We start from the raw sequence: 16,345 nt of genomic DNA on the forward strand, positions 1-16,345 counted from the left end.
CACTAAAGACGCCGAGATCATTATCCATGCGTTTGTTACGTCTCGTCTCGATTACTGTAACGTATTATTTTCGGGTCTCCCCATGTCTAGCATTAAAAGATTACAGTTGGTACAAAATGCGGCTGCTAGACTTTTGAGAAGAACAAGAAAGTTTGATCACATTACGCCTGTACTGGCTCACCTGCACTGGCTTCCTGTGCACTTAAGATGTGACTTTAAGGTTTTACTACTTACGTATAAAATACTACACGGTCTAGCTCCATCCTATCTTGCCGATTGTATTGTACCATATGTCCCGGCAAGAAATCTGCGCTCAAAGGACTCCGGCTTATTAGTGATTCCCAAAGCCCAAAAAAAGTCTGCGGGCTATAGAGCGTTTTCCGTTCGGGCTCCAGTACTCTGGAATGCCCTCCCGGTAACAGTTCGAGATGCCACCTCAGTAGAAGCATTTAAGTCTCACCTTAAAACTCATTTGTATACTCTAGCCTTTAAATAGACTCCCTTTTTAGACCAGTTGATCTGCCGTTTCTTTTCTTTTTCTCCTATGTCCCACTCTCCCTTGTGGAGGGGGTCCGGTCCGATCCGGTGGCCATGTGCTGCTTGCCTGTGTATCGGCTGGGGACATCTCTGCGCTGCTGATCCGCCTCCGCTTGGGATGGTTTCCTGCTGGCTCCGCTGTGAATGGGACTCTCGCTGCTGTGTTGGATCCATTTTGGATTGAACTTTCACAGTATCATGTTGGACCCGCTCGACATCCATTGCTTTCGTCCTCTCCAAGGTTCTCATAGTCATCATTGTCACCGACGTCCCACTGGGTGTGAGTTTTCCTTGCCCTTATGTGGGCCTACCGAGGATGTCGTAGTGGTTTGTGCAGCCCTTTGAGACACTAGTGATTCAGGGCTATATAAGTAAACATTGATTGATTGATTGATGGCTGTCTTGATTTTCCAAAAAATTCTACAACTCTTGTTTTTTTTGTAATAGAGTGATTGGTCACAAAAAACATTTATGAAGTTTGGTTCTTTTATAAATTTGCTATGGCTCTACTGGAAATGTAACCAAATCTGCTGAGTCCAAAGTATACATACAGCAATATTAATATTTGCTTACATGCCCCTTGGCAAGTTTCACTGCAATAAGTCGCTTTTGGTGGTCATTTAAAAGCTTCTGGTTAAATTTTTGACCACTCCTCTTGACAAAATTGGTGCAGTTCAGCTGAATTTGTTGGTTTTCTGACATGGACTTGTTTATTCAGCATTGTCCACACTTTTAAGTCAGGACTTTGGGAAAGCCTTTCTAAAACCTTAATTCTAGCCTGATTTAGCCATTCCTTTACCAATTTTGACATGTGTTTGGGGTCATTGTCCTGTTGGAACACCCAACTAAGCCCTACACCAGGGGTAGGGAACCTATGGCTCTAGAGCCAGATGTGGCTCTTTTGATGACTACGACTGACTCTCTGATAAATCTTAGCTGACATTGCTTAACGTGATGATTATGAATAATTTCGCTGGTAATCACAGTGCTAAAAATAACGTGCAAAACATAAAACATTCTCATGCATTTATATCCATCCATCCGTTTTTCTACCGCACCTGTTCAAGAAGTCGCATTAATGGTAAGAAGTATTTTATGTCACGATGGGTCTCCCAGGAAGGCAGACGGACTACTCGGGACATGGCATTTAGGTAAAAACGTGATTTCATTTTAACTAAAAAAATATACAAACAAAAATCGCTCACAGCGGAGGCACAACTTGGGCTAAAGAACAAAACTAACGCATAAACAGACTAAGAACGTAAATCAAACAAAACTTACAATGGCAAGGCATGAAACAAGTCAGCACAGGGCGACTGACTGGCAAAGACGAGCTTAAATACTGCCTCTAATTAGTGCTCGGGAAGCAGGTGAGCGGGCGTTTGGTCCACCAGAGACAGGTGGACAAAATGAGTAACCAAGGAAACCAGACAAGGGAGTGGAAATAAACAGGAACTTAAAGAGTCCAAAGGACAAACAGCACATGGCCAAACAAAAACATGATCAACATACATGACGTTTTATTTATTATTGGTTAGCTTCAGAATAACAGTATTATTAAAAAGAATAAGAGACTTATTATACTCTAAAAATGTTGGTCTTACTTAAAAATGCACGCATTTAGTTGTATTCAGTTTTGAAAAATATGATATGGCTCTCACGGAAATACATTTTAAAATATTTGGCTTTCATGGCTCTCTCAGCCAATAAAGTTCCCGACCCCTGCCCTACACCCAACCTCTGGGCTGATGATTTTAGGTTTTCCTGAAAAATTTGGAGGTAATCCTCCTTTTTCATTGTCCCATTTACTCTCTGTAAAGCACCAGTTACAATGGCAGAAAAACAGGCCCAGAGCATAATAGAACCACCACCATGCTTGACAGTAGGTTTGGTGTTCCTTGGATTAAAGGCCTCACCTTTTCTCCTCCAAAATTATTGCTGCGTGCTATGGCCAAACAGCTAAGTTTTTGTTTCATCTGCCCACAGAAGTTACCTCCAAGAAGGTATTATTTTTGTCCATGTGATGTCACATGAAACAAATGCTAATATGCTAAAAACGGATAGTGTGTTAGCATTGTATTCCTGGTGATTTTTTAAATTGTATTATTTTTAATTTGTTAAAATATTTCAGCTTTTTCTTACCACCATGCTTGACGGTAGGGTAGTGTTCATGGAATTAAGGCCTCATATTTTCTCCTCCAAACCCATTGCCAGGTATTGTGGCCAAACAGCTCCATTTTTGTTTTTAATCTGTTATCACACGGACAAAGACAATACCTTCTGGAAGAAAATTTTGTGGTCAGATGACACAACATTTTAGCTGTTTGACCACAATACCCAGCAATATGTATAAGCATATGTGTGTATATATATATATATATATATATATATATATATATATATATATATATATATATACATATATATATATATATATATATATAGTGGGGCCAAAAATTATTTAGTCAGCCACCTATTGTGCAAGTTCTCCCACTTAAAATGATGAGAGAGGTCTGTAATTTTCATCATAGGTACACTTCAACTGTGAGAGACAGAATGTGGAAGAAAAATCTAGAAATTGACATTGTAGGAATTTTAAAGAATTTATTTGTAAATTATGGTGGAAAATAAGTATTTGGTCAACCATTCAAAGCTCTCACTGATGGAAGGAGGTTTGGGCTCAAAATCTCACGATACATGGCCCCATTCATTCTTTCCTTAACTCGGATCAATCGTCCTGTCCCCTTAGCAGAAAAACAGCCCCAAAGCATGATGTTTCCACCCCCATGCTTCACAGTAGGTATGGTGTTCTTGGGATGCAACCCAGTATTATTCTTACTCCAAACACGACCAGTTGAGTTTATACCAAAAAGTTCTATTTTGGTTTCATCTGACCACATGAAATTCTCCCAATCCTCTGCTGTATCATCCATGTATCCATTTTGGTATAAACTCAACTCCTCGTGTTTGGAGGAAGAAGAATACTGAGTTGCATCCCAAGAACACCATACCTACTGTGAAGCATGGGGGTGGAAACATCATGCTTTGGGGCTGTTTTTCTGCTAAGGGGACAGGACGATTGATCCGTGTTAAGGAAAGAATGAATGGGGCCATGTATCGTGAGATTTTGAGCCCAAACCTCCTTCCATCAGTGAGAGCTTTGAATGGTTGACCAAATACTTATTTTCCACCATAATTTACAAATAAATTCTTTAAAATTCCTACAATGTGAATTTCTGGATTTTTTTTTCACATTCTGTCTCTCACAGTTAAAGTGTACATATGATGAAAATTACAGACCTCTGTCATAATTTTAAGTGGGAGAACTTGCACAATCGGTGACTGACTAAATACTTTTTGCCCCATATGTATATATATATATACATGACCATTTTTGTGTCTGGAAATATGAACAACATTGTTTTTAAAACTGACCCAGCATCTTTTCTTCAATACACAGTAAGTCACACAGAGTCCTCATGTAAAGCTCCATGTCCTGCTCTTACACATCTCCGAGTCCTGCAGATCAAGTCCACTGAAGTCGCTGCCAGTTTAATGCAGGGTGTTTACACCTTCTTGACCCAGACTGCGTGGTGCTGACAAGTCACATTTTCAAAGTCACATTTGAATAATCTACCTGTGCAAGATGATGTCACATTCTTGCAGGGAATATTGAAGTGGTGATGACTAGGATGGAAAAGTAAAAATAAATATATAACTAATACTAATTATATAATAATATATAATAGTAATTAGGGACGGTGTGGCGCAGTGGGAGAGTGGCCGTGCGGAACCCGAGGGTCCCTGGTTCAAATCCCACCTAGTACCAACCTCGTCACGTCCGTTGTGTCCTGAGCAAGACACTTCACCCTTGCTCCTGATGGCTGCTGGTTAGCGCCTTGCATGGCAGCTCCCTCCATCAGTGTATGAATGGGTGAATGTGGAAGTAGTGTCAAAGCGCTTTGAGTACCTTGAAGGTAGAAAAGTGCTATACAAGTACAACCCGTTTATTTATTTATCATTTAATACAGTTTTTTTCAAAAATTAAAATATGTTTTGAACAAATCATGCACCATGATGAAGGAAACTTCATTGTAACATATGATATCAATACATACTGTAGATTTTATCGAATGATATTATTTACTAATTGGATCGTGTTTTAATTGATTTTTTTCTGCTAATGGAAAAAAGATAATCAGAAAATTCCTTGCTTGAGTCAACAATTTTTTTATTACATTACTCGATCCATCCATCTTCTTCCGCTTATCCGAAGTCGGGTCGCGGGGGCATCAGCCTAAGCAGGGAAACCCAGACTTCCCTCTCCCCAGCCACTTCGTCTAGCTCTTCCCGGGGGATCCCGAGGCGTTCCCAGGCCAGCCGGGAGACATAGTCTTCCCAACGTGTCCTGGGTCTTCCCCGTGGCCTCCTACCGGTTGGACGTGCCCTAAACGCCTCCCTAGGGAGACGTTCGGGTGGCATCCTGACCAGATACCCGAACCACCTCATCTGGCTCCTCTCGATGTGAAGGACCAGCGGATTTACTTTGAGTTCCTCCCGGATGGCAGAGCTTCTCACCCTATCTCTAAAGGAGAGCCCCGCCACACGGCGGAGGAAACTCATTTCGGCCGATTGTACCCGTGATCCTATCCTTTCGGTCATGACCCAAAGCCCATGACCAAAGGTGAGGATGGGAACGTAGATCGACCGGTAAATTGAGAGCTTTGCCTTCCGGCTCAGCTCCTTCTTCACCACAACGGATCGGTACAACGTCCGCATTACTGAAGACGCCGCACCGACCGCCTGTCGATCTCACGATCCACTCTTCCCTCACTCGTGAACAAGACTCCTAGGTACTTGAACTCCTCCACTTGGGGCAGGGTCTCCTCCCCAACCCGGGGATGGCCTTCCACCCTTTTCCGGGAGAGAACCATGGACTCGGACTTGGAGGTGCTGATTCTCATTCCGGTCGCTTCACACTCGACTGCAAACCGATCCAGTGAGAGCTGAAGATCCCGGTCAGATGAAGCCATCAGGACCACATCATCTGCAAAAAGCAGAGACCTAATCCTGCGGTCACCAAACCGGAACCCCTCAACGCCTTGACTGCGCCTAGAAATTCTGTCCATAAAAGTTATGAACAGAATCGGTGACAAATCGGTGATTACTCGATCCATCCAACAAATTACATTAATGAAATAATGCACAGCTGAATACTTATTAATAATATTAAAGTTTGACAATGCTCGCAGACTGTTGCAGACACAATAGTGATTGTATCCACGGCAGATGGCAGTCGAAGCATATCAGGTAAAAGATTCCATCTAAATTAACCGAAAATATTGTCTGATTACAAGAAAATTTGAAAGAGTTTAGGTGCAGATTGTAGGTGCAGGTGCTCCAGTTATTGCAGTAACGATGGGGATAGCATGGTCGGTAACCTCACTCCAAATGAGAAATTGATTGATGAGTGAATGGTAAGCGATTGAGAAAATAATAGCTTTCTCGAAAGTAAGAATTGATGTAGAAAACCGAATTTTTAAAATTGAACAGATGGACTTATGTATGTTTATTCTTCGAGAATCTATAGTTCCATATCGCTGTGTCTCGTTCCAGGATGAGACCAAGCACAGATCCTTTGAGAAGTGGTCAGCCAGGTATAGAGCCTAGTAGGAAATAACAATCGAATCTATCAAGCTTTTATTGTCATTGCAGACTAAGAACAAAGAAATAGGCAGAAAATGCCGTGCAAGGCGCTAAGCAGGACCAATCAGAAGCAGTTAGTGCCAAAGCTGTGGGAGATGGGGAAGAGTGGAAGAAGAATGGATAAAGGGGGAAGAAAGGGTGAAAAAAGAGGAAAAAAGGGCAATGGAACCCAACAAAAGGTGGTTTGGTACTGGTGGTTGGCCGGTCCGAATAAGGATAAACACAGTGTAACACTTCTTTTGAGCCTGGGGCTGGTATCGAACCTGCGAAGTTGTCACAACGTTGCAAATTTTAAAGTCGGCTAATTGCATTAACGATTATTTGACTTTCACTACAGCATTTTTCCATAATTAATTAAACAAAATATGTATTTGATTTTATAAGTATTAATTTGGTATGTGGTAAGAAACAAGATAACTAGGAAATTAATTACCTGTTAAAGCAATTTCTATTACTCATTGTAATCATATGAATATAATCATGAACGGTAATGTGTGCAAAATAGAAAAGAGGCAATAAATGCTAACCTGAACAAAACAGACAGTTATTATAATGTTCTACCGGTGCATGTATTGCATGCAATATGACTTGGGGTAAAAAGTCCCCAAAACGTTTGTTTTCTACCCTCTGTTCAACCTCACTTCTGCCTAACTCAACAGATCACAAAGTTCATTACATGCTCAACACTTTCCGCACTAGTCTTTGTTAATTAGGACTTTTCGATAAGTATCATTGCAAATAGGCAAAATTATAATACATTCTAAGCTATCTTTAATGAGTATGAATATTTAATAAAACCATTTCAAAGCCAGTAACCGAAGTAAAGTAAATGGTAACAGAATGATATGCAACAAGCAGTCCCAAGAATGATCTCTATCAAATGGTCTCTATCAATGCAATGATCTCTATCAATGCAGTCCCAATGCCGTCCTAAGAATGGTCTCCATCAAATGGTCTCTCTCAATGTAATGATCTCTATTAATGCAGTCCCAATGCAGTCCTAAGAATGGTCTCTATCAAATGGTCTCTATCAATGCAGTCCCAATGCTGTCCTAAGAATGGTCTCTATCAATGCTAATGGTCTCTATCAATGCAGTCCCAATGCTGTCCTAAGAATGGTCTCTATCAACGCAATGATCTCTATCAATGCAGTCCCAATGCTGTCCTAAGAATGGCCTCTATCAATGCTAATGGTGTCTATCAATGCAGTCCCAATGTAGTCCTAAGAACGATCTATAGCAAATGGTCTCTATCAATGCAATGATCTTTATCAATGCATTCCCAATGCTGTCCTAAGAATGGTCTCTATCAATGCAATAATCTCTATCAATGCAGTCCCAATGCTGTCCTAAGAATGGCCTCTATCAATGCAGTCCCAATGGTCTCTATCAACAATGATCTCTATCAATGCAGTCCCAATGCTGTCCTAAGAATGGTCTCCATCAATTCAATGATCTCTATCAATGCAGTCCCAATGCAGTCCTAAGAATGGTCTATAGCAAATGGTCTCTATCAATGCCATGATCTCTATCAATGCATTCCCAATGCTGTCCTAAGAATGGTCTCTATCAATGCAATAATCTCTATCAATGCAGTCCCAATGCTGTCCTAAGAATGGCCTCTATCAATGCAGTCCCAATGGTCTCTATCAACAATGATCTCTATCAATGCAGTCCCAATGCTGTCCTAAGAATGGTCTCTATCAATGCAATGATCTCTATCAATGCAGTCCCAATGCAGTCCTAAGAACGATCTATAGCAAATGGTCTCTATCAATGCAATGATCTTTATCAATGCATTCCCAATGCTGTCCTAAGAATGGTCTCTATCAATGCAATAATCTCTATCAATGCAGTCCCAATGCTGTCCTAAGAATGGCCTCTATCAATGCAGTCCCAATGGTCTCTATCAACAATGATCTCTATCAATGCAGTCCCAATGCTGTCCTAAGAATGGTCTCCATCAATTCAATGATCTCTATCAATGCAGTCCCAATGCAGTCCTAAGAATGGTCTATAGCAAATGGTCTCTATCAATGCCATGATCTGTATCAATGCATTCCCAATGCTGTCCTAAGAATGGTCTCTATCAATGCAATAATCTCTATCAATGCAGTCCCAATGCTGTCCTAAGAATGGTCTCTATCAAATGGTCTCAATCAATGCAATGATTTCTATCAATGCAGTCCCAATGCTGTCCTAAGAATGGTCTCTATCAATGCAAATGGTATCTATCACTGCTGTCCCAATGCAGTCCCAAGAATGGTCTCTATCAAATGGTCTCTATCAAAACACTGGCCACAGTTGGCACAGGTGGTTGACTGTACCGTTCGACGGTATCGCCTTTTTTTAGAGAGGGGTCACTTTCTGCTGTACCGATCATTGGGATTGAAACAGAACTTGCTGCTTGTCCTGCTTGTGCAATTGCAAATGTGGATGACACTGCTGGTGCAACAGTTGGCAGAATGGGACGCTGAGAGGCCTTCTTACTTTGGACAGCTTGACTTGCTGTATTATCTGAAAGATGGTACTCATGTTCATTCCGCAATTGTGTTGACCTGTCTGATGGTATAGGGTCTCTGGCTACTAGGAGGCGTCGGGGTAAGGCAGTGGCCTAAAGAAGCACACTGCACTTATTCAGTTTCTCCCGCCGATTAAACCACTGGGATTGTGTTGTTTGGTTCACCTCCACTGGCTGAAGCTGGGTTTGCTTCATCATCTGGGAGTTGCCAACTACAAGCTCCCGTATTCTGCGGTACTTGTCTTTCTTTCTCCATAAGGTAAAAACGATTGTTGGTAATGTGGAATGCTGGAATGCTTACCGGGAGTATAATGTACTCCCTTTTTGTGGAGGAGGCCTTATCGGTTTAGAACAAAAAGGCTGGATTTCTTTCCGGGCGGGAGGGGATGTTTTGGTACTAAATAAGCTGACTCTTTCCGTTTGATTTTTAGACCGATTTTTGTTACTGCTATTTTTCCATTGTAAGGGCTGGTCTCCTAAAGCTTTAGTAAAAATTGGTAATATAGCTGTTCTGTCTCAGTGGTCCTTCTTACTCAACATATATGTCGTCCGAAATAACTTGAGATTGACCAGTGGGTTTTCCCTGAGCGGAAGACTGGTCCGTCGTAACACCCTTTACCCGTCTTACCAGGTATACGGTAAATGCTTCACAGTCTTATAAAAATGTTTTCAAGCATGGTGCATGTATTTAGGGTTTTGGTCTCTTGAAACCCCCACTCAGATCTCTTTCCAAGCTGAATAAATAACCCACTGCTTATCAGCATTGCTCCGTCCACCCCATGGTGTTATAATTGTTAATTACTGATCTCTGTTAAGATCGTAGATCCCGCAGGCCCACCAAGTACTCAGCAATTCTATCTATCTGCTCGTATTCTTGCGAGGACTCTTCAGTAGCCTAAAGAAGAATGGCACATTTGATAAAAGGGAAATTGTTAATATAATCATCAGTCTTGAATAAAATGACAATGGAAAAAAAAGGACCCTATCTTCCGACGGAAGAAGTCCAGACCAGGTAGTTACACTGGGGCTGGTTGGATGTACTATGGGTTGCTGGCTGGATCTACTGGGTTGCTGACTCGGATTGATTGCAGGAAGAGAGCCAAGGCAGCATCAATCAGAAACCCCTTCTCATCTTTGACCTTACGTCAGCGAGTGACCGCCGGCCCTATGATGATCTTTTACTGTCCTTTTTTCCGGGTAGCGTCCTTTTTTCTGTTTTTAGCTCCTCAGAAAAAGTATTTTGTGTTTGTTTTTTGCTGTATGCAGCTTCTGCGTAGGCATTTGCATTGACTCCCATCTTTTTTTAATGAATTGGTAAAGGGGGAGTGACGTGTGCCGTAAAGCAAGTCGGCACATTTGTAGTTTTTTTTCTGTGGCGGGGTTCCTGCCACCCTTCTCAAAATTCCCATTGAAAGCGATACAGACCCCATCAGGCCAGTATAGAGGTGTCATTCAACTAGTTGTAAGTCCATGAATCATCCCAAAAGTAATTATATATTTTTATGAATGTTGAAAAGTTACTTATTGCTGCTTTAAAGTACCAGAACACTACAAACAGAATGAAACCTTCTCAGTGGCCTTATGGTTAGAGTGTGCCCCCTGAGACTGGAAGGTCATACCAAAGACTATAAAAATGGAAGCCAGTGTCTCCCTGCTTGACTCCCAGCATCACGGGTTGGAGTTAGGGGATGAATCACCGAAGTGATTCCTGAGCGCGGCCAACGCTGCTGCTCACTTCTCCCCTCACCTCCCAGGGGGTGAACATGGGGATGGGTCATATGCATAGGATATTTTCACCACACCTGGTGTCTGTGTGTGACCTGTAACTTATCCTGAACATTAATAGCACATTAGTGCTTGCAGAGAGGCCTTTACGTCACTGTTTTAGATTCATACCACTAAAAAGTATTTTCTCAGCTAAAATACTTCATGTGATTGTTTGCCTTATTTTAATTATTGTCAGGCTTGCCCCTGACAGTTTGTTTGTGTTTTAGTTTTTCCTCGGTCTGTGTATTATTTCCTGTCTTTACTTCCTGTCTGTTTCCTGTTTTTTTTTTTCCCTGTGCGCTGTTCCCCCTCAGTTGATTGGCACCTGACCACACCTGGTGTCAATCAGCCCACTCGTATTTGAACCTGGTTTGTCCTCCAGTCGAGTGCTGGATTATTGTATTGTATTGTCGCTCCTGTCGAGTCGTGCTGTGTCTTTGCAGCATAGCGGTAAGCTATATTTGGTAGCTTTGTGTAGCTTACTATCTTGTGTTCCCTGCTTTCAGTTTGTTTTTATACAAGACGTAACGACTTCTGTTTTCCTGCTCACTACCTGCTAGCTTCCACGCGAGGTCCTTTTGTTTTCAAACTCCCATGCTAGCTCGTTTAGTTTGTTATCCGCCTCGTGGGTGCTTTTTGTTAGTACCCTTTTGTTTGTTCGTGTTCTAGTATCTTAATTAAATCATGTTTTCCTGTTCAATGCCTGCCTCCTTTTCTGCATCTTGGGGTTCGTCACAAAATAACTCTGACAATTATTTTGCATATGTGTGCTTATTAAACAATCATTTGCTACTAGAATTTCAACATAAAAAGGTGAACCTTAGTTGACTTTTAGAAAGGCGACAATATTTTAAACATTGGGATCGTTGCTTGGTTTAGAAGGAACAAAATGCACTCCCATTTATTTCAATTACTGTGAATGGGTTTATCTTTCTTCCACTCTTTTTTCTTTTGTGATTCTTTCTTGTGTGGCTGAATGTGGTGTGTAACCGAAGTGATGTGCAATGATTGTTGGGACTAATTGAAAGGAAATCGTCCCTGATGCTCCGTGCGACTGCATGCGGACACACCGGCATCCGCGTCCAAGCAATCAGGGAAAAGGTACTCGCTTGTGTCGACTGGTAACTCTGAGCTCAATCCCACTTTAGGAAGAGTCCCGTCATCCCTGAGCTGCAGGGTGGACAAATGATGCTGGTGTTAGAAAGGGTCTCGCTTGACGTGGGAGACCACAAGGGAAATCATCCACATGGATGGATGCAAAATCAGCAGTGATGCACTCCAGGGTTTTAGTGAGCAGATGCGAGGGAGAGCAAAACACTTATCAAGGAGAGGGAGGCATCAACTGTTTCCACACAATTATTTGACTGAGCACAGAGTGGGGCGTTTACTTAAAGTTAAAGTACCACTGATAGTCACACACAAACACCACGTGTTGTGGAATTAACCTCTGCATTTGACCCCTTCCATTGTTCCACCCCCTAGGAGGTAAGGAGAGCAGTGAGCAGCAGTTGTAGCCGCGTTCGGGAATCATTTTGGTGATTTAACCCCCAATTCCAACCCTTGGTGTTGAGTACCAAGCAGGGAAGTAATGGATCCCAGTTATATAGTCTTTGGTATGATTCGGCCGAGGTTTGAACTCACCACTGTCATGTTTTGTGGTCACGTTCTGTTTGGTTTTGAACTCACTGTGCACTCTTTTTTGTTTTTGTCACCATGACAACTCAATCAATCAATCAATCAATGTTTACTTATATAGCCCTAAATCACTAGTGTCTCAAAGGGCTGCACAAACCACCACGACATCCTCGGTAGGCCCACATAAGGGCAAGGAAAACTCACACCCAGTGGGACATCGGTGACAATAATGACCCAGTGGGACGTCGGTGACAATAATGACTATGAGAACCTTAGAGAGGAGGAAAGCAATGGATGTCGAGCGTGTCTAACATGATACTGTGAAAGTTCAATCCACAATGGATCTAACTCATTAGTTTTCACCTGTAATATCACGCACCTGATTCACTTGGACTCATGCACCTGTTAATTACCACAGCCCTATTTAAGCCTGTAGTTGCCAGGCAGTCAGCCTGGCGACATCACCCTCTAGATTAGATTAGATTAGATAGTACTTTATTAATTCCGTCAGGAGAGTTCCTTTAGGAAAATTACAATTTTCAGCACAATCCCATTCAAGATCAGACAAACATTACAGGGAGACAGAACAGGATCGCTGACGGGTCTGCCGGCTTCCAGCGCCCCTTACAAAAAAGATTACATACAGGTAAACAAGGGGGGGGGGGGGGGGGGGGGGGGGGGGGAATGGGAGAAAAAAATAGAAGATTAAAATAAAATAAAATAAAAAATTAAAAAAAAAAAAAAAATCTACATACTCTACATACCCTTGTTATCCATGCTCCTTTCTCGTTCCAAGTAAGTTTTCGTTATTCATGCCAGAGTTTGCAAGTTTTGTTTTATGTCCATAGTTTACGATGTAGTAATGGTTGTGTTTTCATAGCCAAGTTTTGTACCTTTGCTGAGAGCGCCTTTTGTTTATACCCTTTGTGTTTTTCTAATATTTTCGTGTTAATGATAAAAGATGTCATTACCTTCACGCCATGTTCGGTCCAGTCGCTTTGCACCACGGGAAAACAAACCGCATCAAACTCCACATCATGACAATGACCTACCGACCTGGACAGCCACTTGACATCTAAATGTCCTCCAATAAACACACACGGTTGGTATTTTGTTCGATTTCAGTCAAGTCATTTACAAAAAGTAAACATGGCGGGCTATAGGCCAGTGGTCACCAACCCTAGCCTCAGCCAAAAACCAAAGCAAGATGAACTCCTGTGTCAACCACACTGAACAAAAATATAAATGCAACACTTTTTCTTATCGCTCCCATTTTTTCATTAGTTGAACTCTAAGATCTAAAATGTATACTATATACACAAAATACCTATTATTCTCAAATGGTGTTCATAAATCTGTCTAAATCTATGTTAGTGAGCATTTCTTCTTTGCCAAGATGATCCATACCCACCTCACAAGTTCGGTATCTCAATATGCTGATTAAACAGCATGATTGTAGCACAAGTGTTCCTTAGGCTGCCCACGATAAAAGGCCACTCTGAAATGTGTGGTTTGATCACACAGAACAATGCTGCAGATGTCTCAAGTTTTGAGGGAGCTTGCAGACTGCAATAACGTCCACCATAGCTGTTGCCCGTTAATTTGAATGTTACTTTCTTTGCTATAAGCCGTCTCCAAAAGCGTTTCAGAGAATTTGGCAGCACATCCAACCGGCCTCAAAACCGCAGACTACATGTAACCACACCAAACCAGGACCTCCACATCCAGCAGGTGAACCTCCATGATCATCTGAGACCAGCCACCAGGACAGCTGCTGCAACAATTGGTTTGTATAACCAAATAATTTCTGCACAAATTGTGAGAAACAGTTTCAGGGAAGCTCATCTGCATGCTTGTCGTCCTCATCGTGGTCTCGACCATGACTGCAGTTCGTTGTTGTAACCGGCTTGAGTGGGCAAATGCTCACATTCGATGGAGAGGTGTTCTCTTCGCGGGTCAATCCAGGTTGTCACTTTTCAGAGCAGATGGCGGACAAGGGGTTAAAATGTGTGATTGTTGATCACGTTCCAGGTGGGAGTGTCACTAATCTTATATGAATAACTTTTTCTTTTATATAGCTCGGTTGGTAGAGTGGCCATGTCAGCAACTTGAGGGTTGCAGGTTTGATCCCCGCTTCTGCCATCCTAGTCCCTGCCGTTGTGTCCTTGGGCAAGACACTTTACCCACCTGCTCCCAGTGCCACCCACATTGGTTTAAATGTAAAAAATAGATATTGGGTTTCACTATGTAAAGTGCTATGAGTCAATAGAGAAAAAGCGCTATATAAATATAATTCACTTCACTTTTTATTTATTTTTGCGATTGACCGGTGTAGTCCCAAAGATAGATTGGTCGATCACGGTCGACGGGTTGGAAACCCCAGCTATAGGCTGTCCGCATCATTCAATTTGTGGTCACTAAGCCATCCATCCATCCACCCATCTTCGCCCGCTTATCCGAGGTTGGGTCGCGGGGGCAGCAGCCAAAGCAGGGAAGCCCAGACGTTCCTCTCCCCGGCTACTTTTTCTAATTCTTCCCGGGGGTTCCCGAGGTGTTCCTAGGCCAGCCGGGAGACATAGTCTACCCAACGTTTCCTGGGTCTTCCCTGGGGCCTCCTACCGGTTGTACTTGCCCGAGGGAGGTGTTCGGGTGGCATCCTGACCAGATCCCCGAACCACCTCATCTGGCTCCTCTCGATGTGAATGAGCCCACCCGGATGGCAGAGCTTCCCACCCTATCTCTAAGGGAGAGCCCCGCCACCCGGCAGAGGAAACTCCTTTTGGCCGCTTGTACCCGTGATCTTGTCCTTTTGGTCATAACCCAAAGCTCATGACCATAGGGGAGGATGGGAACGTATATCGACCGGTAAATTGAGAGCTTTGCCTTACGGCTCAGCTTCTTCTTCACCACAATGGATCGATTCATCGTCCGCCTTACTGAAGACGCACCAATCCACTCTTCCCTCACCCGCGAACAAGACTTCTAGGTACTCGAACTCCTCCACTTGGGGTAAGGTCTCCTCCCCAACCCGGAGATAGCACTCCGGGCGAGAAACATGGCCTCGGACTTGGAGGTGCTGATTCTCATTCCGGTCGCTTCGCACTCGGCTGCGAACCGATCCAGTGAGAGCTGAAGATCCTGGCCAGATGAAGCCATCAGGACCACATCATCTGCAGAAAGCAGAGACTTAATCCTGCAGCCAACCAAACCGGATTGCCCGAAAAACTATTATCACTCCACTTCAATTTAAAGACAGCATAAGTCCATTTCATACTGTTGATAATGAATAAGTGAGGTTTGTCAGAGAACAACAGGAAATATAACAAAAACACTAACTTTATATCAGAATGTTGGTCAAATTGAGCGATGGTACGCGGTCCAAAAAGGTTAAAGATTGCCTGCCCGGGTTTTATCGTCCACCAAGTGTGGCTGGGAGATCTTGGAAAAGCATCAATCAGATAAGCTTTGTCTCAACATGTTTTAGTCGAAGGCTAAAGAAAAGATGAAAATGTAAAGATAACTTCGGCTATAATCTTTTACGATCGTGACTGTGCCATTTCAGCTGAAGAACAAATGGGAATGTATTCACTTGGCAATAAAACAGCTGCTTTCCAGTCTTCCAAATGCTCCACTTTATCCGATAAATTGACATCCAATTCAAAACTGCAGAACGGAAGAGAAATTTGCAGCCGATGTGCCGCCTGGGTCCGAATCGAAGTCCACTTCCTGTGTTTGGTTTCGTATCACCGAGCCTGGTCAGTCATTACGTTCATGTTTGCAAACCAACACCATCCATCTATCCATTTCCTACCGCATGTCCCATTTGGGATCGCAGGGGGTGCCGGAGCCTATATCAGCTGCATTTGGGCAAAAAGGCGGCGTACACCCTGGACAAGTCGCCACCTTCATCACAGGGCCAACACAGATGGACAGACACTCTAGGGCCAATTTTAGTGTTGCCAATCAACCTTTCCCCAGGTGCATGTTTCTGGAGTTGGGAGGAAGCCGGAGTACCCGGAGGGAACTCACGCCGTCACGGGGAGAACATGCAAACTCCACACAGAAAGATCCTGAGGACTCAGGACTACTCAGGACCTTCATACTGTGAGGCACATGCACTAACCCCTGTTCCGCCGTGCAAACCGACACGTTGGTGTTTATTCTACCACCTGTATCTTGT

The sequence above is a fragment of the Nerophis ophidion genome, linkage group LG27 (genome assembly GCF_033978795.1).
Source record: "Nerophis ophidion isolate RoL-2023_Sa linkage group LG27, RoL_Noph_v1.0, whole genome shotgun sequence".
NCBI lineage: Eukaryota > Metazoa > Chordata > Actinopteri > Syngnathiformes > Syngnathidae > Nerophis > Nerophis ophidion.